Source organism: Mus musculus, chromosome 4 (genome assembly GCF_000001635.26).
Source record: "Mus musculus strain C57BL/6J chromosome 4, GRCm38.p6 C57BL/6J".
NCBI lineage: Eukaryota > Metazoa > Chordata > Mammalia > Rodentia > Muridae > Mus > Mus musculus.
This window is the reverse complement of record NC_000070.6, coordinates 94,464,788-94,489,483: the sequence shown is the minus strand read 5'-3', so window position 1 is coordinate 94,489,483 and position 24,696 is coordinate 94,464,788. Positions and strand designations below refer to the sequence as shown.

The 24,696-nt window shown below is 39.7% G+C and overlaps 1 long non-coding RNA gene across 5 annotated transcripts in view; it reads left to right on the top strand.

The window, feature by feature from the left end:
- LOC115489886 overlaps positions 1–24,696 on the top strand; it is a 36,171-nt gene that overhangs the window by 6,960 nt on the left and 4,515 nt on the right. The window contains exons 1-4 of one of the 5 annotated variants that reach the window (XR_003955057.1): positions 10,940–12,471; positions 13,203–13,382; positions 21,619–21,700; positions 23,944–24,067. This is a non-coding gene — a long non-coding RNA (uncharacterized LOC115489886). Of the gene's footprint in view, positions 1–10,939; positions 13,383–21,618; positions 21,701–23,943; positions 24,068–24,696 lie in introns of those variants that run through there. The other 4 variants (XR_003955054.1, XR_003955056.1, XR_003955053.1 and 1 more) reach the window with 4 other exon arrangements.

Here is a 24,696-nt window from a genome sequence, read left to right as displayed (position 1 = left end):
TCTGATGGCCATGGAGCTGGAGTTACAGGCAGATGGGAACCTAACTCTGGTCCTCTGCAGGAGCAGGCGTGCTTCTGACCACTGAGCCATCTCTCCAGCGCTCACATTTATTTGTTTTGTTTGTTTGTTTTTTGACTAGCTGAGATCTTGTTTCAAATATTGCATTTAATTGGTTTCTGTGAATAGACCAAACTCATTTTTAATGTTTATTTGAATTGCAGTGAAGAATCTAAGGGTTTTTCAGTCCACAATCATTTCAGTGTATGTAATTACTCAAATGTAGTTCTTTTCCTTGTATCTATTTTCCACGAATGGGATTTGGTTATCAAAAGTACATACATATTGATTTATTTTGAAGTGGAAGATTTTTCTATATTTAGGAAAAGCTTTTTTTTTTTGTTAATTCCTAATTTCTTTAAAATAGTTTGGATTTTTGTAACTTTCTTGGACAACAGAGAACACTATTGGGCGGAGTCTATCTAGATATAATTTAATAGTTTATTGCTTTTCTTATTTCTAAATTATGATCTGTTAATTAAATTAATGGTATGCAAACTTTTTCCCTAAGTAGACTATACAGTGATAAGTATATGAGACTCCATTTTCCAAGTATATAAGAAATAAAACAAAAAAGGCATGCTGCAATCTGGAGAGAAAACATTTTCACAAATAAGAAAACCAAGGGGCTGGTCCATATCCTTAAGATATCAAGATATTCTACATATAATTATGAAATTACAAAGTCTTAGTATTCTAAAACACTTGCTAACTATGGTTGCTTACTCCAAAGGTTCGGTGAATGTTGCAGGTGAGAGGTGTTGGGAGATACACGGGGAAGCACACACAGCAGGGACAGGTGACATCTGGTAGTGAAAGACATGACAGAATGACGATGATGGTTCTTGGAAAGAAGCAAAGGCAAACATCGTTCCCCAAGAGTGATATCCACTCTAAGTATCATCGCATGTATCCTATGCTAATTGGTATTTCTAGTGATGAGTGAGGTTAGTCTGCAAGAAGTGGGAGCAATTTTGGCAAATAGATTTTGTTGTAAAAATGTATTGTCAAGGAGACTTTATTCAAGCTTATATCAAGACTTTATTCTTGATTTACTAGGTAAAAGTAGCCTCAACCTCAGACAACTATTTGAAAACACATTATTATACACATTTACATGTATTTGGATTTGAATTGAGTCTTGGCTGCAATCACCTTCTCTTAAGCTTGCTGGAAACAATGGGATTCTTTTTCATTGCAACAATAGAATGAAAGAAATGGTTTGTGCACTTCTGGTCCTTAGTCCCTTGATGTCACTTAATGCACATGTTTATTGCTGGAAGCTCCGAGAGGCCGAGAGCTAGTGAGCTGGGTTTGGTGCTTTCCAGGGGTCGTTTCTTTTTCTTTCTTTCTTTCTTTCTTTCTTTCTTTCTTTCTTTCTTTCTTTCTTTCTTTCTTTCTTTCTTTCTTTCTTTCTTTCTTTCTTTCTTTCTCTTTTTTGCCAGATGTTTCTTTTTAATGAATTGACCATTAGATTTACAAATTTCTGAAATGGCCGACAGACCAACAGCTTCAGTAAACTGCTGACCTTGATTCAGGGCCAATCCAGTATAAATTAAGCAAGCATAGTGGCTCACGCTTCAGCACTCGGGAGATAGGGACAAGTGAATCTAAAGTCAAGACCAGCCTGGTCTACATAATGAACTCCAAGAAAGTCAGGCCAGATAGTGTGACCCAATCTCAAAAAACAAAACAGAAGACAAGCCTGAGGAGATGGCTTAGTGGTTGAGAGCACTTGCTACTCTCGCAGAGGACCCAAGGTTGGTTGCCAACACCTATGTTGTGCTTTACAACCATTATAGCTTTAGATCCAAGGAATATGATGCTCTTTTCTGACCTTCATAGGTGCCAGGCAGGGGCACATGTGATGTGCATGCATACATGCAGGCAAAACATTTGTATGCATAGAATCTAAAAAGAAAATGCTCCCTTAAGAAAAAAACCCTCCAGATAAGTGGAGTGGGGGTGGGTAGTGGGGTTGGGGGTGTGGAGGTTGGAATAGGGGAGGATCTGCATGAGGGGTACTGGGAGGAAAGGGGTGGCTGATATTGGAATATAAAGAGAATCAATAAATTTTTAAAAACTCCAAATAAATAAAGGTGTAAGTTCAATGAAGAGCATCATTAGGAATGACAGGCTGTTCAATCTGGCAGATAAGTGACAAAGTTAACAAATACTGCTTACAACCCTCTTGCTCTCCCAAATGTTTAATAGTTACTGTTCTAGCTCTGGTGTTTATGATGGTATAAGAAAGACCTTCGTGTATGTGTAAATGGTTTGGAGGCCTAGACAAAGTGAAATTTCATAACATGCTGTTCATGTAGTAAGTATGAGCAGAATACTTTATTTGCAAGAGATTGTTCACACAATGGTTAAGTCATCATATTTTTCATTAGCCATGAGTTTGCTGTCTCGGGCTTTCAACAAACATTCTATCAGTTCATTGTTTTAAATGTGGGGGCTTGCGTTATCTTGAAATGGACAGTCCTTGTGTAAGCATTTAGATCTATCAAGTCAAAGCAATGGCTATTTCAGGTGTGTGATAGCACCTCAACAAAATAGCAAAACGCACAAAGAACTTAAAATACAATTTCCATGTTCTAAATTTGTCCATTCTTTTATAAAGGGTGGAGTTATAGAGAGGAGAGAACATCAGATTTTTATGTTTAATTGCACTAACAGCACGTGTTGACAAGTCATAAATAACCCACTCGGAGGGACTAAATAAATTGGTTTCCACCAGCAGTGATTCATCTTCTGTCTTTCATTGCCATCAGGCTAAGAGACAGCTTCTTTCTGTCAGCTGATAGGGAAAATATTTGATAGTTTAACAGCCCTGTTTCTATTCTTACAATAGCTATCTCACCTTCTGTAGCAGTTACATTTAAAACACTTAAATGCAGTAATTAAATCTCGTTGTTCTTTTACTTAAAACTCTGCAAATTTATAACTGCTCCTTCTGGCATTTTTACAGTATTCTGGTGGCGTCAAAGTGCGTTGGGCTAGCAGTGCTCCTCAGTGTATCTCTGTCACTTTAATCCTCTCCGTTTGGTTGCCATGCCACTCACATATGTAAAGTTCACCCTTTAAAGGTGTACAGTTCAGTGGCTTTTACAAAATTATGCGTTGCCATTATCTAAGTCTAGAAAATCATTATAATCTGGAAAAGATGCATCTTACTGATGAAGCATTCCTTCATCCTTCCTTCTCTCAGGCCCTGGCAACACGGATACAATGGCTATACTTGGACTTGCCTACCCGGAGTAGGTCATATATATGGAAGCATATAATAGGTGTCTGGCTTTGTGTCTAGCTTTTTAATTTTACTGTTCATCTGTCCATGTTGTCACATGTATCAGTACTTCCTTGTATTTACCCCCCCAATCAGTACTCTGTCATCTATAAACCCTAGAATTTTATTCACTACTAATTTTGGATAAGTTGACTGCAGTGTGGTTTACTGCATTTTCTTCCTATTTTCTTTCATTTGGAGGTCACTGAGATTCTTAGATTTGTCACCCTATTTTTTTTTAGGCCACATTTGGAAGATTTGAGTCCATCATTTTTACAAATAGTCTTATTGCCCTACATTTTTCTTTGAGCACTCCAAGTATACATAGATAACACTGTATTTTTAGCACATCTTACTAGTGCTTTGTTCATTATCAGTCTTTTAAACTCACCAACCTAAACTGGTGTTGATCCCATTCAGTGCGTTTCTCGTGCTAGAGTATTTAAGAACTCTGTATATTGTCCACCCGACCTTGAACGCTTCTGGAATCAGCTCTGAAACCTCTTTTAAATGGTGCTTGTCCTCCTAACTCTTAGCAGTTCTGCAATTGTAGTTCTAGGCTTCTTTCAGTTGAACTCTTTATCTTTGTCCACCTAGCAACTGTTGATGGAATGCCAGTTATTCTGAATGCTACTTTGCTGCCTGTGCAACATTTTAATTGCATAAGTAATAATGAACCTTTTATCGAAACATAGTTATTATAAAGAGTATAGTGCTTTTTGTTCTTGCTTTTGAGATCTGGCAGGCAGAACTGTATTATATTCAACCTATGGCTAACGATTCCCTGGTACTGAGACACCCTCTGTGTCTAATCCATAAACTCCACATGGCTAAGTGAGCAGCACGGTGCCTGGCCTAGTGGGGGCACAGCCACTCCACCCCCACCTTTCCTTGGCCTCAGGTTGCTTTGGTACTCAGCTGCATATTTGTGGGGTCCGTGGCAGACATTGAGTTCTCTCTTTTTGTATTGCTCTCTTTCACGTCTGCTGCACTTTCCCGGGAAATCTTGCACACTTTCTGGACTTAGACATGACTTCCTCAACTGAGGGAGTGATCTGTGCTCTACCTGGGGTTCCATTGCTTCCCTGATCTATCTGTTACCTAGACAGTCTCAAAACGGTTGCAGGCCATACCTTGTTTGGTCCCTGCTTCTGTCCTGCCATATCTGGAAATTCATGTTTCCTATGCTCTCTCTGGGTTTTGGTTTTTATGAATGAGCAAACCCATTTCCTGTTACTCCATTTTGAGCAGAGTAGAGCACTTCATTCATTTTTGGTATTTTCACTGAGAATAAAATCCCGAGTTGCCTCCTTTCAGCACTGGGATGTCGTTCTATTGTTGTCTGGCCTTTGTAGTTTCTAAATAAGCTGGTGAGTAAGCTGTTACTCTCTTGTGGGAAATATGCCTTTTGTTTACCGTCATAATATTGGCTTTATTTTTTTTTTTTTTTGTCTCCTTTTGTTCTGCAAGTCTAGCTACTTCTGTATTAGGCCTTTTGACATTGTCACAAAGATCCCTAAGGCTTTGTTTAAAGTAAAACGGTTTTTCTTATTCTGATTAGGTAATTTAGTAGATTACCTTAAAATTGACTGATTCATCCCAATTTCATCTCAGCCTTTCTGTTAATCCCATACAGTATCCTTTAAAGTCTTTTAAGTTGTTTGTATATTTCAATTATTAACTCTCCATTTGGCCCGTTTGTTTGTTTGTTTGCTTGCTTGTTTTGTTTTTCTAATGTCTGTATTGAGACACCTGCCACTTCAGTCATCCCGATAGTACTTTACTTCATTAAGCATGGTCAAAATAGCCGTTGTTGTGTCTTTAATGTCCTAATGTCCAGGTAATATAAATTGAACAGATATCTTATTACCATTTCAGTTAAACAAAAGAAGATTGGTAGCACTCCAGAAACTCCAGGATCATTTGCATTTTGTTCATTTATTTGTTTGTATTGATTTTTGGTTTGTTAATCAAAATTGAGAATACTTAGGTTATGTTTATATGGGAGATCAATTGTCAAATTCTTGAAAGAGAAGAAAGTAAAGTTCTTGATCATATTAATTATCAATCACACTTCACAAGTTAAAATACAGTGAAGTGCCTTGAAACTGCCATCAGAATGCAGACCTGCACCGTTAGCCACGGGCCCATGGGGAGCTGGGTCTTTGGCCACCATCTCAGAAGCTCCAACACTGGCCTTTGTCTGTAGCCAAGAGAGTAATGTGTGTAATGTGTGTAACTTTGCTGTATACACCAGAGTGCATCCTCAATGCAGACTTTCCTTTGTCTACTTCATTTTGATTTCTGATTTAGAAGACGTTACCCCAATCTTAAAAATTTTGAGCCATTCACACTCTTTGCAGATGTGGAGCCATTTGGTCTGGGTTCCCGCTCCCCATAGCAAAGCATTGTCTTTTTGTTTTCAAATTTATGTTTTAATCATTTTTTTATCCAATATAATCAAATGAATGATCATGTCTCCCTCAGCTCCTCCCAGTCTCTATCCATCCAACTTCATGTTCTCTGCCTGTTTCTGTCTCTCTAAACCAGCCCACAAACTGAAAATGAAAACATACAAAAACAAAACAAAAGGAAACAAAAGCATCCACTGCTCTGTCCCCCAAACAAAACCAAACCATGAAGTCTATGCTGTGTTGGTCAATTAGTTATTCCTGAGTGTGGGGCGTGGCCTGCAGTGTGGTTGATAGACCCAGTGACACTCCACTGGGGGAAACTGATTTTCTCTTTCCCAACAGCTATCAGTTTGCAAATACCTTCCTGGTACGGGGTGGGACTTTATACTAACCTCCTCCTCTTCATGCTAGGATTCTCTCTGATTTGAACCTGTATAGGTTTGTCTTAATTACTGTTTCATGGATGTGAAGAGACACCATGGCCAAGGCAAGTCTTATAAAGGACAACCTTTAATTGGGGTTCGTGTATACTTTCAGAGGTTGAGTCTGTTATCGTCATGGCAGGAAGCATGCCAGCCGGCAGGCAGACATGGTGCAGAAGTTGCTAAGAGCTAGACTGTCTGCCAGGCAATTAGGAGGAGGCTTTCAAAGTCCCCCTCCATACCCCGGGAGGGACACACTTCCTCCAACAAGGCTATTCCCACACCAACAAGGCCACACCTCCTAATAGTGCCACACCCTGAGCCAAGCATACTCAAACCACCACAAGGTTTTATGCATTCTGTCACAGTCTCTGTGCATGAATATGCATATCTGTCCTGTTGGGTCTGGAAGACACAGGTTCCTTGGAGTCACTCCCCATCTCTGGCTCTTAGCATCTCTCTGCCTTCTCTTCTGCATACATCCCTGAGCCTCCAGGGGAGGGTTTTGAAGACATCCCTTTTAGGACTGAGTGCTCCAAACTTCCCCCTCTCTGCACACTCTCTGCCTGCGGATCCCTTTGTTAATTTGCATATGTTTCAAGAAGAAACTCTTCTGATGGTGATTGAGTGATGTATTGATCATCTATAATCGACGACGATGATGATTTCCACTGCGGTGCAACACAAGCTCAGGCAGGGAGTCTCAGCAAATAAAAGGCTACCTTGTTTGCCTGATAGAATGCATTGCTTATTACATTAGTTTATTCATCTATACTTTGTTTTATGCAAGAAAATGTTTACCCTTGTTAAAAGTGTTAGTGGCCTGTCACCTAGCAGCCACTTGGCCACCCCTGCTTCTTTTATCAGTGTGTTTTGACTTAGTTCATCTGTTTTCCCTATTCGTTAGCTTTTCAAAAAGAGGTATTTTATGCTGGTATAAAGTTTAAAAATTTCTTTTTGGACTTCTTTGTTGATGATAAAATAGTATGCTAACATCTTGTTTCCCCCCCCCCCCTGTATTAAATAGGATTTGATACACTTGGAATGATAGCAGCTTTTGGCCATTATTAAACAGCAAAAATAAAATAAAATAAAATGAATGTACAGTTGTTTTATACTTTAAAATAATGTTTATATGATAGTGTCATAATACAAAGGCAGATGCTACACTAAAGTATAAAAGTGCAGTAAGTTTATTTAAAGTAGAGGTTCTCAGCCTGTGGATTGTGACCCCTCTAGGGCAGGTGTGTGTGTGACTTATCAGGTATTTACATTATTATTCATAACAGTACTGAAATAATTTTATGGTTGTGGGTCATCACAACATGAGAAACAATATTAAAGGGTCACAGCATTAGGAGGGTTAAGAATCACAAGTTTTATTTTATTATTATTATTTTTAATCAAATGGACAGTTAGCCAATGATCTGCTGCCATCTTCCTGTAAGAAATAATTGAATTAAAATAATTGAAGGGTATTCAGGAATAGTTTCCTAGTCATGAAACACTCTTCCTTTTTTTTTTTTGGTTTTTCGAGACAGGGTTTCTCTGTGTAGCCCTGGCTGTCCTGGAACTCACTCTGTAGACCAGGCTGGCCTCTAACTCAGAAATCCGCCTGCTTCTGCCTCGAAAGTGCTGGGATTAAAGGCGTGCGCCACCACTGCCCAGCTTCTTCCTTATTTTAATTCTCATGTGTTACTTATTTTTCATTGTAGCTTAGGCTAGCCTGGAACACTCTATATAGCTAAAAGCTGGCCTCAGACACATGAGCCTCCTGCCAAAGCCTCCTAGATGTTGGGATTAGAACATGAAAACTTCTCTGATTTTGTAAACACAGAAGTGCTAAAGTCCTTCTCATCTTTAACAAGTGGTATTTCCTTCTACCTATGAACAGATTCTGTGGCCAATCAATAATTCAACAGTTGTTTTGGCTTTAAACAAAAGAGATAACATTCCTAAGAATTTATTATGTATGTTTTTTGCCGCTGAGTGAGCAAGACAAATACATACCCATCAGTGCTGACGGGTTGGCAATTTCTGAAACATGAAGGCACGGCTCCTCATAAATAACAGAGTAACAGAATCATGGAGAATTTGGCAGAGATCAATCTGTAGATGGATGAGTTAGTCTGTAAGCAAATAGCTGCTCAACTTCTAACTTTTAAGGATGCCCTTGTTTCTAACCTAGATGCTTGGATATCAGTAGAGATGAGAGAGTTTACAACAAAGGCTAATAGGTCATCAGCTGAGCACTGTATATGAGGGCATATTGTATTTTAAGTACAGAGCAGGGAGGAACATCCTACCGTGCTAGGTCTACAAAACCACCTTTCCATGCTATTGTACAAGTTAGCTATGAATGTTCAAATGAGTTGAATTTGACATAGTGTCTTGGGATGAGAAATTGATATGTTTTGTTGATGACCTTCAAAACTCTACCATTAAAACATTTGGCAGTAGCTGAGCATGGTGGAGCACACCTTTAATCCCAGCTCAAGAGGCAGAGGTAGAGGCAGACACAGGTGGATCTCTGTGAGTTCGAGGCCAGTGTGGCCTACAAAGCAAATCTGGGACATCCAGGGCTACACAGAGAAACCCTGTCTTGAAAAACCAAATCAGAACACCCAAAACCAAAACCAAGCAACAACAAAAAAAACCAAAAAAGGTTTGGCAGTCTTGTTACATTATTTTGGCCATACTTATAAGACCTTGTTTTGTGACATGTACTATGTGTATGTCAGTTAATGTGTATAAAAGCATACACACATAAAAGCATGCATATGAACTTGTGTTGTTCAGCACTGTTACTGGGCAGATGTGACAACAAATTAATGATCCCACTAAGAGCCAACTTGGTGAGCCAGTGAGCCTTATTGGGGTTATGTATAGGAATATGCGTGAGGGGTAACTTAAAGAGGAAGAAATGACTCAACGACTGTGGCATCATCAAGAGCCTACCCTTAGCATGGTTACAAATCTAGAAACCTGGATCAGGCTGCACAATTTGCAGGCAGCTTGATGGGTAGCTCAGCTGACCTGAGCTTCTTCTAGGCATCATGTCTTGTCAGGGAGTGTCTCCGAGCTGCCTTTAGTATTTAATTTGCTCTCAGAGTCAGGGGCTAGTGCATCCTGTCAGGTTCAGGAACTTCCTGAGTTTTCAGTTGTTTACTTCCTGGAACTCAACAAGCTTCTTGCATGAGGGAATTGCATCTCTCTCTCTGTCTCTCTCTCTCTGTGTCTCTCTCTGTTTCTCTCTCTCTTTCCTTTCTCCTCTCTCTCTCTCTCTCTCTCTCTCTCTCTCTCTCTCTCTCTCTCTCTCTCTCTCTCTCTTTCTTTCTTATTTTATGTGTATGGAATTTTGCCTGCATGCATGTCTCTATACCACTTGTACACCTGGTAGCCTATGGAGGCCAGAAGGGATTGGACACCCTGTAACTGTGTTACAGATGGCTGTGAGCCAGCATGTGGGTGGTGGGACTGGAACCTGGATCCCCTGAAAGAGTAGCAGTGCAGAGTCATCTCTCTAGTCCTTCACCTCTCTTTAGAACAGTTTTAATGAGCTTCACTCTAACATGAACTGTTTATTACACATTAGCAGTCTTTCCTGCCCTGCCACATTTCTCTAGTAAATGCTCCACAGGAACTGAAAACTCATAGTGTTGCCTAAGACTTCCTGTCTCCTTACCTGGCACCTGCCTACATTTCCAATTCTGAGTGAATAGGAGGTGATCCAAAATAGAGTTAATGTGACTGAACTTTCAAGTGAAATACAGACATAGATGGTTCCTTTTCTGTGTCCAAAGACAATGAATGAAGTGTCAGGAGACACCTGACTTGCCATTGGCTCTTTCACAGGTATAGTCAAGGAGGGAAGAAAAAGTTTAAATAGTTAAAAATTTGTGTCACATTTTCCATGTGTATGTGTGCATATGTGTGCGTGTGGGAGTGTTGCACACACTTCACAGGTGAAGGCCAGAGAAGAACATTTGTGTCATATTCCTTCCTGTTTTATTAGTAGCTTTAAGAGAAGGTCTCTCTCGGAACCAGAAGCTGACTGGTTTTGCTACATTGAGTAGACAGTGAGTTCCTGGGAGTAGCTTGCCTCTGTTCCACAATGCTGGGGTTACAGGCATGCCCAGCCATGTCCAGATGTTTCCATGGGTACTGGGGATTCAAAATGAGATCCCCATCCTTTGACTGAGAGACCTCCCCAGACACCATGGGTCCCTTTGACTGAGAGACCTCCCCAGACACCATGGGTCCCTTTGACTGAGAGACCTCCCCAGACACCATGGATCCCATTTTTAAAGCTTCAACAGCAGTTTTCTCCTTGGAGTGCTTTTTCTAGATATTTTTGTATGTTTGGAAAACCCTATTACATTTGGATAATTTTTATATCTTTTTACATTTAGAAGTTTAATTGGGAATATCACTTCACAGGGGCAAAAAATGATTTGTGAAATAGATAATGTGATAGCTTCACAGAACAGTAAACTGAGCTACGTATCTTTCTGATAATGTGCAGCTTTCTCTTAAGCATTGCCCCTCCTGAAAGACTTTGTTCTATCAGTAAGAAGGTAGAAACATTGACTTCTGTTATTTAGACTTTTTTTTTTTACATTTTTTATTGGATATTTTATTTATTTACATTCAAATGTTATCCCCTTTCCCAGTTTCCCCTCCGGAAACCCCCTATCCCACTTTCCCTCCCCTGCCTCTATGAGGATGCCCCCCCCCCCCACCGTATTTGGACATTTCTTGTGTTTGCTAATGAAAATACCATTCAGGCTATTGTAGCAAATTTGGGCTATATGCACAGTTGATGTCTCCTGAGGTAGAAGTATCTAGGGGGAAAAGAGGAAAGTTTGACACTGGAAAAGAACTAGACAGGGAAGCTGATCAATCTGGAATCCTCGGCTAGAAAAGGCCAGGGATCGAGAGTAGAATAATCTAGATTCAGAAACTGCTAGGGAGTGAAAAAGTAGACGTATATCTTTCTCTTTTGGTGTATTTCTCACCTTCCCATTTGGTTTTAATTTACATTTCCCTGAGATACATGGTGCTTTCCATGTAGTCACTGGCCACTAGTGAATATATATTTTTGAAAATATTTTTTTTTTGCCAGTTTAAATGGGCTGCTTGTCTCTCTGTTGTGTTGTCCCACCTCTAGCTGGTCTGGACAGCAGTCCTTTGCCATACATATCATTCGTCAGTGTTTCAGACGCTCACTGTCTCTGAGATCAATCTTCATTTTCATCATGGTGTCTTTTGATGAGCAGAAAATTTAAACTTTAATCGTTTTTGTGACTTCCGCATACATTCTCCTTTGCTAAAAGCCTTACAGCTTTAAAATTTAGACATAGCTCACTTATTTATTTCTGCCTTACTGAATTTCATGATTTTTGAGAATAGATTTTCTAAAATATGTAAAATAGCAGCCAGTTAAAATTACTTTTATTTAGGTTCAAGTATGTTTAACAAGATCACAAAAATCCTATTAAATATCTCTTTTGAGAAAATGTATGCAGGTATAGAATTGTGGGAAAAAAAAAACAGACCATCTTCCAAAGTTTGTTCTGCCTTCTGGCACGGAGTTTAATAACACTAATGATTTTTCTGATCCGAAGGCTACCTTGACTTCCTTTAACATAGTTGCTTCAGGTAAGGGTATGGACTGTCATGTCTGGGTAACAGCCAGCGCTTGCACAAGGAGTCTCTTCCCACAGGAACCTGGGAGGAAAATGAACAGGTTACTTCCTCCTCCTGGTCCCACTGGTCCTCATACCTGCCCTCTCTATACAGCTAGATCGGAATAATGTGACTGGCCTCACTCTTTCAGGCTAAGACTGTAGCTTGTGCCCCTGGGAAGCATGATGCTTGATCTTAGTTGTCAACATGATCGATTTTAAAATCATCTGGAATCAGACCTCCAGAAGTGTCTAGCCGGCTGTTCCCGGCGAGGCTTACCTGAATGGGGAGACCCACCCTGAAAAAAAAAAAAGGAAGAAAAGAGAAAGCAAATCGAATGCCAGCCTTTCTTGCTTGATTTCCTGTTTCGTCCTGTTTCGAGTGTGGAGAGGGAGGAGTCACAGCTGAGAAGCACTTCCGCTGCTACTTTGTCTTTCCTACGCGATGGACATCCTCACACTGTGAACCAAAGCAGTCCCTCCATTGAGTTGCTTTTCAGCATTTTTGTTCGGGTTTTGCAATTCTGAAAATCCATCCCAGCCAAACATTGAGTCATGCCCCCAGTCCTTCAGTGGCCTTATGTCACGGCAGTGAAAAGGTAAGTAATGTGGATTGTGTGTCTCCCATCTGCTGTGTGAGGAGAGGAGTGTGACGCTGTTGAGTGAGCAGGCCGCCGGATATTCTCTTCAGCAGAGGGCAGCGGCTCATTTCAGCTCTCACGTCACATCTGTTCTGAAAATAGATTTCCTGAAACTTAAGTGACTGTGGATTAAGTTTTGGCAAGACTGATCCAGTGGAAGCCAAACAGAGCATGTCACCTCAGAGTGTCGGGAAGCCAGGCACTTGCTCAGTTCTGTTGCAGTTCTCCGCACATTGCTTCCTTTGAAATTTGCAGCCAGAGTCTAAATTTCTCACCTTTTTAATGTCTGAAAATGGGGGCACCATTTGGCATTGTTGGTGTTGTCCAGGCAACCCATCCAAATTAGAATATATCTGCCAAATCGAAGAACAGTCCTCTAAGAGCTTAGACTCGTGCACTAGCAGTGTCCTCCTAAGCCAGTTAATCCACAGACTGTTACTAGTTGTGGGTTTTGTGCCATTTCCACTGGTGACAAAATCTCATGGTGTGATGTCTTTCCAGAAGATTTGCCTCCCTAACTTAAAAAAGTTTCTAATATAAAGGTTGTGTTATCAACAAACGCTAGAGTTTGAAAGAACCAAATAGGATTTTGAAGATTACCCTTCTTTAACAATGCCTTAAATTTTTATCTCCTTATCCATTCCGCGTGGCTTTCTTTCTCAAGACATTATGGTTTATTGTGTCTCCAGCAGGTACCTTGCATGTGATTTACACAGTGAATGGCCCTGCTTTCAGAGCAAGTTAATGATATAATATCCCCATTTATATTCAGAGCAGTCAACACTCTCTAGCTCTCAGAATAATAAAAGCACCTGCATTTAATATACATGGAAGAATGGGAAGGCAAATAGCAGATAAGGCACAATCAGGTAAGTGTAATCAGATAAAATATCACAATATTATAGTAGATCAGCATCTGGTAATGACTTGAATTTTGAAAGACTGACAATCAGCAAGGCCTAAAGCAGCCAGGCGTCCTCGTTCCCAGCAACTCTCTGCAGAGCTGATTGCTCCTCTCGTGTGTTTTCTGGCAGATTAAGCAGGTAGTTTCTTATTTTAACTCTTCTAGGACTACAATGTCACACAGAAAAAATATCAGCAGTGTTCCTTTTGAGACCATATCAGAAACAAAAACAAGCGACATACCTGAAAGGAAAACGTTCCATTCCCGCAGTTATCTCAAACTGATCCAAATCAATTTTATTTAAAAAAACAAAAAAGAATAAATATTGGAGTCAGCGGCAGAGCTTTCGTTTCTGCCTCAATCATCGTCTGAATGAAATTGACAATTTCTTCTTCTTCCTCTTTTTCTTTTAACCAACAGAGAATGCTTAGGTAACCAGAACTATTCTGCCAGGTCATGCTCACTTTTGACCATAGCCATCTGGTAAACCTGGCTGTGCATACTAGTATTTCGTGAGCCCTAGTGTATCAGACCCCTGTGGGTTACAGTAGAAAGCATTGAATTTGCCAAAGTCACAAGTGAAAAAAAACCTAGCTTACAGGGTGGGTGTCACAGTTCTCTTTGGCTTTTTTTTTAAGTTACTCTATGTTGGAAGCCATGGATCTTTTCATGTAACTGCTTTCACCTTTCCAGGTGTTTCTGAGACATAGGAAGTGTAGGTTGTGAGACATGGGAGAGCCCAGGTACAGAGGGGCTACAGTAAACATATGCCCAACTAAGAGTTTGCCCTGATGTTGGTGTCCTCTTCTGCCACAAGGCCCGATTGCCTCCTAGTTTGCCGCAATTAAAAGTTATGATATGCAGAAACTGAACTTCCATATCCATCTCCTGACAAGGGCTCTGCTCACTTTCTTGTTCCTGTTCTAAGGGTGATAACCCCAGACACTGGGAAAACAGTGTTACATGAAACTTGCATAAACCCGAGTGTGGATGAGATGAAATTACCATCTGTTGCACTTAGAACTGAGACAGCAAAGTGTAGGGAAACCTGTGACTCTGCTACACAAACATCCCTCTTCTGGCAAGGCACATAGCAGCCTGGCAGATGGTCAGAGATGCCATACGTATAGGCCTTTACAGCCTTCACCAAGACACAGCCAAGCCAGCAAGCCCAGAAAGAGGGTCACTCCGGTCCTGCCTCTTGAGCTGTGGGTGATCTACTCCTGAGAGATCCACATGCCTCTCACGGGGAACTGCAGCCTCCCCTTGGCCCTCTCTTACAATCTGCTGCATAATGCTTCACCAACCCAAAGGCAAGAGCTCATCAGACACGTCTCAGTCCTGCAGTAGAGACTGTCCTGTGGTGATGAAATCTGTTTGTCTGTGTCCATATATGTTTAGGTTTGGATTTATAATATTCTTTGTTCAATTGCTTACTACAGAAGAAACTTCATAAAACCAGTAACTACTTTGGAACAAGGAACATCTGTGTTTTTTGACCAATTTCACTCATGACTGACTCTACAATAACTATATACCCTAACCTTTTAGGGTATCCCCACAGTGAGTTCTCAAAAAAAGGAAAAACTAGATAAATAAAATTAAAAAGAGGTGATTTTTTTTTCTATTGGAAAATAAACAAACACAAGCACACACAGGAACACACCACACCATTCTGGTCATCTCTGTCTGGACCTAGTGTTTCTAGGCTCTTTGAGCATTGTTCAAAGACTAAAGAAACATACAGGTGGCAAGGAATTTTCTCCAGAAGCCGAGTGAAGGTATCGGTTATCTATACTACAAAGGAGCAGTGGACTCTAATCCAGAGTGCTCAAGAGTCCCTGCTTGGGGCTTCCTTTTTTGTGGATCCAGAAGGAGGAGAAATCTGTTGCCAGGGGTTGGGTATAGGTAACCTTTTGGTTTTAATTGATGTCCTTTTCACATCAGACATATCCTGAAACTTATCCAGCAACTGCAGGCAATGGCTTTAGGTACATGCACAGTAAGATAAACATGTCCTCTGAGTGAACTTTTATCATCTTACCTGTGCATGATTGGGTATGCATATGATTGAAATTATACACATCGTAGTAAAGGATGTGTGTAGTGAACTAAGGCTTACGGAACCCAAGCCTATCAGTCAAAAGCAATCACTTATGCCCTGCTCCTAGCAACCAACCCTTCCTTCTCCTAGACTCACAAAAGGAATACCCAGGTCGCAGTGACCAGGCACTCTTTAAGTTGCAAGCCTTCTCAGATCACACTTTCATGCAGCACATTTAACCTATATTTAGACTTTGCTTTGGAATCAAACCCCTGCTGCATTAATTCGTCTGTGATTCTTCAACTCTTTGAACAAGATTCCAAGAACTTGGAAACACCTGCTCAGACAGAGACTACCACTAACAAGACTGCTCTATTTTCTGTGGATACAATGTCTCTCAAGAGCATGCCTGTCTTTCTACCTATCTGGTTTTGGATTTCTGTATCAGTCTTTTTCTGATGATAGTAAAGGCTGACTACTAAGATCAGAGTGCCAGGGTGGCAGGCTCTGGAAGGTCCTGTTCCTGGCTTGTAGTCAGCAGTCATCTTACTGTGCAATTGCACAACCTGCTTTGTGTATGCCCAAGGACAGAGAAAGTCAGATCTTTGGTTTCTTTATTCAGTTATAATCTCACTAGGAGGGGCCTATTACTATGACTAGATCTGTGCCTGTTACAAATCTCCAACACCAGATATCGTCACAATAAGAGTTATGACTTCAATGAGTGAATTTGGGGGGAGTCACACTTCAGTCTTTTCACCGTGCTACCCAGTTGTATCATTTTGGTAAAGTTGCTAAGGTTGAAACGGAACCATTGTCTTCAGAAAAAGGGAGTCTTGAAGACTATCAGTTCAGTCCATAATGGATCAAGTACCAGTTGCCCGGGAGTCCTGGCAGCCCTGAGTGTCTCCCATTCTCATCCATACCAATCCGGGTGCCTGCATTTCCTCACCCACAATGCACCACTGTAGTCTAATAAAGGGAGATCAGTCCAAGAGAAAGTGTTTATGTTAATAATTAAAAGGAAAAATGGCAGCTTTCAGGGTAGTTATTGGTACCATCAGTCTCTTGTATGTCTGTTAGTCTTTCTGCCCTTTGTTATTACTTTCCGCACTGTAACATGGACCAATTAGAATTTGGAATTAAATTAACACAGAGAGAAGAATTAATCTACCCAAGAAAATTTCTGTTATAATTTCCATTGTATTACCACAGGTGTAAAAGGACCGAGTTTCAGGTTTTGAATGACTGGGATAGAAAGCATAGTAGAGTTTGTGGAGAATTGGGGATTAATTATAACCCTGCCTTCTAAGCAATCGGTTTAGTATGTTTATTTCCATATAATCCAGTATCGAATGCTTTGGGGAGATGGGTTGAGATTTGCATTTTACAATTGAAATAGTGAGTCTCTTCAAGGTCAGAAGATGAAATCTAGATTATCAATTTAAACGTGAATTGCACAATGCTAGAAGTTGAAAAGGCATCCCCCACTTCTCATTTTACTTCTTTGAGGCTTACCAGGGAAGAATCAAAGAAGCCTATTGTTATTATTTTAAGCTGTCATTGTCTGAGCCTGGGCTGTGACAAGCAATGCTAACCATGTTTTAAAAAGATACATTACTGCTCTGATATATAGGAGTCATCTTAGACAAAATGTGATGGAGATTATTTCATCTTTCAGATTGAAAACATTTCTGTTTCTGCTGGAAGACACATTAACATGTCTTTTGTACACAATGATGGCGATAGTGCAGCCAACATTATTCTCTGGTTTCACTGGCATGTCTCACCCTCACAGTCATCCTCTTGAAGGCCTGGGGTGCTACAATAAGGAGTTATCAAGCTGTCTAAGGTGTGGCCTGATCATTGATCACCCGCTTATTTAGATTGGACTGTTCTATTGCACAGCACACCATGGTTGCATTTGGGTATGAAGCATGGACCGTCCTAACTGAAGACTTTGGCTCATATGAATCATTTTTGGATACGAAGTCCTGACTTTTGTTTTTAAGTCAAGGTCACGAGTACCCAGGCTGCAACAAACTTGCTGCGGATGACCTTGAGTTCCTCATGCTCTTACCTCCGGCACTGAGTGTGAAGTTTACGAGCATGGACCATCGTGCCCAGCTTACATGCTGCTAGGCATCGGACTTAGGGTTTCGTGCTGCTTGGCCAGCACTCAGTCAGCCGAGCCACATTCTCTGCTCTGAAGTGCTGACCTTCTGGAAACAAGAATAAGGATAAAATGTCTGTGAAAACATGGTGTGAGGACTTCCCCAGACTGTATGCGCTTTCCCTCTCCTATAGTTTTGGGCTAAAAATTTTGGTGACACAAAAAATACATGTAAATTTCATTTTCAATGATATTTGGGTCCTATTCCACCCCAAATGTAAAGGTGGCCCCTTCAAGTTCGGGCAGCCAGAGATGATGCAGTCTTCTTGTGTGTCAGTTTTTGCTGGTCATTTCCAAGAAGATGTTGAACTTTAACTTCAGTTTTCTCATGAGAGGTGGTTTCTTGCTTCTGTTTTTGAGCATAGCTGAGATCTGTTTGGTCTTTCAGAATATCTGAGTCTGAGTTTCTAAAAGTCATTTATGCCAGAAATGTGCTACTTCCCCAAAGCTTCGGCTTGAGGCCACAGGTGCTAAAAGTTCACTTGTGAAAGGGGTGTGGGGGGGGGGGCAGGTGTAGAATGCCGCTACCGTCCTGGGAGGGACCAGTGTCCTGAGCAGTTGTTTCTGAGCCTTGCTAGCTTTATCCTAGGCCAAGATATAATAAAAAAAATAAATTAAAAATAAAAGGAGAATATTATTTTCATAGTATTTAAAATTACCTCATTTAATAACTTTAGATAAATTTCAGAAATTTTTGTTATTGTGTGATAACACATTTATCCAATAACATAAAGCATTAAAAACACATGCATAGAATTCTTTTTATACACATAAATATATGTGTATGGGAGATGTGTGTGTGTGTGTATGAAAGCTGATCATGTTCATTCTCTCCTCTCTTCCCTCCTCTAAGGAACAAGTATATTTCATTGGAGATGAAAAATGGCTAAATATAAAAAATGATCAGTGGAGAAAAATCATCTGAGAAAATAGTAACTTAGCTGACTAATGAGCATTACGATTAACATATTCTACACATCTATCAATAGCAAGGTTCAGTATGCCTCTGTTCCTCTCCAAAATTAATAATCACAGGTACCTGGGCCTTTCTACTATTTGAATAGTCTAATAGGCTCAGGCAACCGAATAGCAGAGAAGAATGTGGTCTTTCGCCTGTCTGTCGATCAGTAGTTTTCCTCGGGGTCTTCTCCAGTCTCAGCTCTCAGTGAGGCTTTCTCTTCCCCTCTCACTGTGTAGGCCAGTTAAGATCTAGCCTCTTTGTTTCCAAGACACTCTGAACAAAGTGTATTTACTGGATCATACGGATTCGCAGATGTGCTCTACATAGCTAAGTGTATTCACAGGCTTCTTGATGAGATCATCTGTACTATTTGTTTTTGTGTACCTGACACATAGTAGGCACTGATGGGGCATTTGCTGAACAAATGCTCAATGCACTTTCTTCTGTTAGCATGCAGCAAAAGATCTTGAAGTCAAAGGGAGCTTTTGATGTAAAAAACATTGTGTTTATGTTTCATAGTGTGTTTTAAGACACAGAAAGTTGCTCCATAAATGTGGGAACAACCATTGGCTTGGTGATGATGAGAGAATGGGACAGTCATGTGGGCAGAGGACAGTGAAGTATGACAAGGGCCCTGGTATAGGTACAGCTTTGTCATAGACCTAGCCATGGTTCTGGGACTTACTGTCTTTAGACTCCCCCTTTCATTTCATTAAATAGACAAGAAGAGGTAGTCTTACATGGATTCCAGACCATTCATGCTTTGAACGCCTTTTAATGTTTTAATGATCAACTGTTACCTACCACAAAGAGCCCATCCCACTGGCTCCTCATAACAAGCACTCGTCCCTGTATCCTGTTCCAGTAGAGTCCTCTGGGTGCTTCTTCTTTGTTCTTTCCTTTCATATTCATTTCTTGCTCTCTTCAGTCCTTGACCTGCAGAGAGGTTTGAACACAGTGTGCTATTGGTTGGAATTCCCATTCTTCCCATGGTGGCCTTGTTCACCCCTCCACTGCTCACTTAAGATGCCCACTGTGTCCTAACTCAGAACTCTTGGCCCATCTCCTGCCCCTTACCTTCAGCTGACCCACAAGAGCCTCTAAAGCCTTTTGCCCTGTTTCCATCTTCTGCTCATGTAGAGTCTGAGACCATTTCACCATGGGTTTCTCTTGCCCATCTCTACTTTCATGGTATGCTTCCACCTTTAATATGATAATAGCACTAAGTTCTGCTCTTTGAATGCTCATTATGTATCTGTGGTACTGTAGGGATTTGTTTGCACCACCTTCAAGTCTTTGTACTGTACCCAAAGGGTGGCCGTGTTAACTTTACAGCATCCTTGGATGGTTTAGAGAACTTGTCCAGATTGTCCAAGATCAGACTTAATACAGTTTACGGTGCAGCAAGATACATGTCAGCCTCTGCACTTAGGCAGTTCTTTATTATTTCCTTCATGTCAGCCTTTTGTTTCAGAAGCAATACAGTATCACCATGTGACAAACATGTCACCATCTTTACACCACACACCACTGCATTGTTTTATTTGTCATTGTATATGATTTGTTTCTGTTCATACAAATGTAAACTCTCAGAATAATGTACTTCTAGTCCTCATCCTCACATGCTGACTAGGAGCATTTTTGCTGCTTTAGTTTTTAATATTGTCATTTTAATTACTAAGTAATTTTCATCAGATCGATTTATCTTAATTATATACGTTTTAATTTTTGTTGCTACTGCAGAGCATTTAGATATTTTCATTTTGTGCTGAGATAAATGGTAATATTTTTGTGCCCTTTGAAGAAAGATGCTAATATATTGGCTTTCATAGAAAAATTTTAATTTTTAAAGAACTCCCATGTATCTGTTCCTAGTCCAGTAACAACTAACATTTTTTCATATAGTGTGTTAACTAATCTCCCTTTATTTCTCGAGAATATGAGAGAAATTTTCAGTGTCTTACCATTAACTACTAAATACTTCTGGACTGACTTCTTAATGCTTAAAGGCCTTCTCTAAGGTCAGCTAATGCTCTGTAACTGCTGTCTCCAGTCCAAGTTTAAATTTGCATGATAGTAATAGATAACTGCTCATATTTGGTTTGTACAAATTCCAAGTATGGCACACACACTGCACTTGGTTTTTATATTATTCTGAAAGGTAAATAAACACACCCATAGTCTACCCCTATGTACTAGGCCTTTACATTTTGAGTCTCTTGTCTCAGCCTCTGCAGTGCTGAAATTTTAGGTGTTTGCCAGCCCTGTATATATATACCCATTTAAACACCGCCAGCTTGTTAGAGTAGTCCTGTGTAGCATCTCAGCATCTTAACCTTGACTATCTCCTCCAGTCTGTAACTCCCCTATCCACTGTATTTGTTTCATTGCTTGTTAAATATAATGGATTTACTAAAATTATAGCTCATGTTTTAAGAAAGACTAGGTAAATATATTTTTCAAGCTGAGGTTAAGCTTAGCACACTTCTCAGCACATCTAACCAAATCATAATGCTTTTCTTCTTTGTTCCTCTAAAACCAGAGACCCAATTACATGCATCCCCAGAAAGAAGCATTAATGTTGAGGATCTTGAGACTCTGTAAACAGGAGCATCAGTGGAGATGATTTCACAGGGTGGCTTTTCATTGAGAACCAAATTCAAATACCTGAATTTTTCTCTCTCAACCTATAGGTCAGGCTGTCAGCTGGAGATGTTGAATTTAACTTTGAGTTGTAAATACATTGTTTCCTAATTCTTTAACTTCTCATTGCTCATTTGCTTTGTTTATTGCCATGGTGTGGTATAGGCAATATCACTGGTTAGTCTCAGAAGATCTGAAATGCAGACGAGAAGAAGCAACAGTAAACTTTCCTACCCAGTCTCTTGCTTTACACTTATTTTTGGTCCCAAAATATTTACTCAACTTAAGCTTGAATATTAACCATTTCTTTTAAGAAATGTCTTTGCTATATTTTCACTATTACTAAGAATACAGTTTTTCTCTTTTTATCTCTGTCTCAGTGTCTGTCTCCAGATGGCTCGTTAGACCCAAGGAGCAATTCTCTTTCACTTATAATATCTGCAAGTATTTGAATTGATACTGGTAAGTTACATCTTTTTTCAGTATTCCTTCATTGGTCTTATGGTACTTGTCCCTGCTGATAATCCTAATATTTTTACCATGCATGTAAGTACTGTGTGTGTCAGGAGTGATGTGAAAGCAGAGATTGTGTGTGTGTGTGTGTGTCTGTCTGTCTGTCTATGCCCAATGTTGGTGTACTATCATAACTGGGAGGAGAGGAGAGAACAGCATCATGTTGTTGGCTTTGTTGTTGTTTTTATTTGGAACAATAAAGAGAAAAGTGAAACTGAAAGGAGGATGTTGCTGTAGGCTTGAGTTGATACAGAAAACTACAGTGGTTTTAAGATTGTCTTAAATGTTCTCATTCCATATTTCTTAGGGGAAGAAAAACCAGAGTTGAAAGCATACTGTTTTATTAGATTGCCAAGCTCCTTTGTATTTGTGTTTTGTTCTTGGTGAAATTGAAACCTTTGAGTCTTAGGCTTTGTTTGTTGATCTTTTCTATATCAAATAGATACTTAGTTGCTAATCTGTTTCAGTTTTTCCTCAACTTCTTTTTGTTAAATTTAGTATTTAATAATGAATATTTAACATAAGAATAATATACATTTAATATAAGAATGATTAAACTAATTTTCATTTGCATTTCTCACCGTTCTATCATGGACTGTAGTCTCATTTTGTAATGGCTTAGGTCAACATTGTGACACTATTATTTTGGGGGGTAAATGCTAGGAAAGTCATCATGTTGAGCACTTACAATATCATACCAGAGAAAGAACTGAATTGCTGTCTCTTCTAAAATGCACAAAAAGGACCTTCTTATGTGACTTTTCTCTGAATTCAACACACACACACACACACACACACACACACACTGTAGCAAGGACAGAAATTAAATGTAAGTGAATAAAGTTAGCAGTTTTCTCAGATCAGTCATGAACTCTATGATTCTTAGACTGAGTATATGGAAACTCTAAGTAAGTTAGTTTCTGAAGTTGTGAATCTGAGTGAAGACTTAGCACAGGCATCATTCTTAGAATAGGAGAAATCTTTTCCTTTCTTCTGTTAGCTTTTTTTTTTTTTTTTTTTTTTTTTGCTTTTTCGAGACAGGGTTTCTCTGTGTAGCCCTGGCTGACCTGGCACTCACTTTGTAGACCAGGCTGGCCTCGATCTCAGAAATCCGCCTGCCTCTGCCTCCCAAGTGCTTGGATTAAAGGCGTGCGCCACCGCGCCATTAAGACTCTCTCCCTTTCAATGTCTTCGAGTTTTCTGCTTTGTTTGAGGTAAGATCTTCTATGTAGTCCTTGTGGACCTGGAATTCCCTGTTACCCAGGATGATCTTGAACTCATGGCCCTCCTGCCTCTTCCTCCCAAATAGAATTACATGAATAATTATATCTGCTTCATGAACTGAGTTCTTACCTTTGTGTGAAGTACTAACTCTGGGAAGAGTTGTTATGTGGCCCAGGGACACAAGTTTATCTTTGTTATCATATATCAAAGTATATCTAATTGTCTTTCCCTTTTGATGTATGTAATTTGAAAGCTGTGGGCTTCTGAGCAGTATTTAGTCTATATTCACTTCTTCCTATGGCATAGCAGTCTGGCTTTTAAGCAAATAAGGGACCAAATAAGGGAGTAAATTTTTCTCAATTTAGATGAAGTTAAAATATGAAACCTTGACTATCCAATATGAATCATAGTATCGCTTAGACTAATCTACTATTGAGTATATCAAAAGCTACATGAATTAATCTTAATCATTTCTATTCTTTTAAAAATATCAACAGTTAAAAATTGCATATCTTATTATTAAAAATGGTTCTAAGTGGAGATGAAATCTCTCAAATGAAGGAATTAAAAACAAGAACAGGATAAGGCAGAGAACCATTTTTCTTCCTAAAAACTTGAAATAAATTGAGATCAAGAAATATAACACATTGTTAAATAAATCAGAGGTCTTATGACATCTCTAGTATTTTATAATGGTTTTTTGACTTGATTTATGTATTTAAAATAACTATCAAGGTATTCTCTAAATGCTAGAACATAAATTACAGACCAAGCCCTGATTTATGTTAATGGTGATCTGAGGGATGTGTCAAGTGATTGCTGATTTTTGTAGTGTTCCCTGGGTGGGGTGGCAGATCCCCAGAGCACAGGAGGAAGTGCTGCCTTAGGCTCCATTTGTTGACTTGTAGGTGCAGGTTGTCTCCTAGGACATCATAGAATCTTGTTAAGAACTTGTACTTCTCTTTCAGATATCTTCAGATTTTGTTGAAAGCTGTTGTGCAGGTCCCAGCTATTCCATGTCTTCATGGCAGATGAGAAGTGCATGGCTGTCTGTAAGCAGAGTGTAAAAGATGGAACAGATTGTTTTCTTAGGTAAATCTCAGGTCTCTGATGTTTCCCAATAATATATAGGTCACTTGGCCATTACGGCACCACTGCTCCATATTTTCATATTCCAGTCTCAGGACCTTTTGTTCATTCTGTGTCCCATATTCATCCCCATGATTCTTTTGCATGACTGTCATTCTCTTCTGATCCTCCAGGTCTCACCTTTCTGGGTCTCCTTCCCTACAGAGATCCCTATACCCACTGCCCTGTTTATTTCCTAGCACTTTAAAAATAGCTCTTCCTGAAGCTTTCATTGCACATTGTGTGCTTCCACGAGATTCCCTGTGCCTAGGGGAAAATCTACTTCATTAATTACAGCAGTAGCACACTTAGTGGCAAACAGTAAGCACTCTAGAAAATTATTAGATAAGTGAATACAGATCTGTAAGATCGCATTTGAAAAAATACATAAACTTTAAGAAGTATAAGAAGCATTTTGCTATGTATCAGTGATTCTCATGTTTCTTTAATGCTGAGACCTTTTAACACAAGTTCCTCGTATTGTGATTACCCCAATGATTATCTTCATTGCTACTTCATAACTGTAATTTTGCTACTGTTAGTAATCATAATATAAATATCTGATATTCATATGGACTTAGGCAATCCCTGTA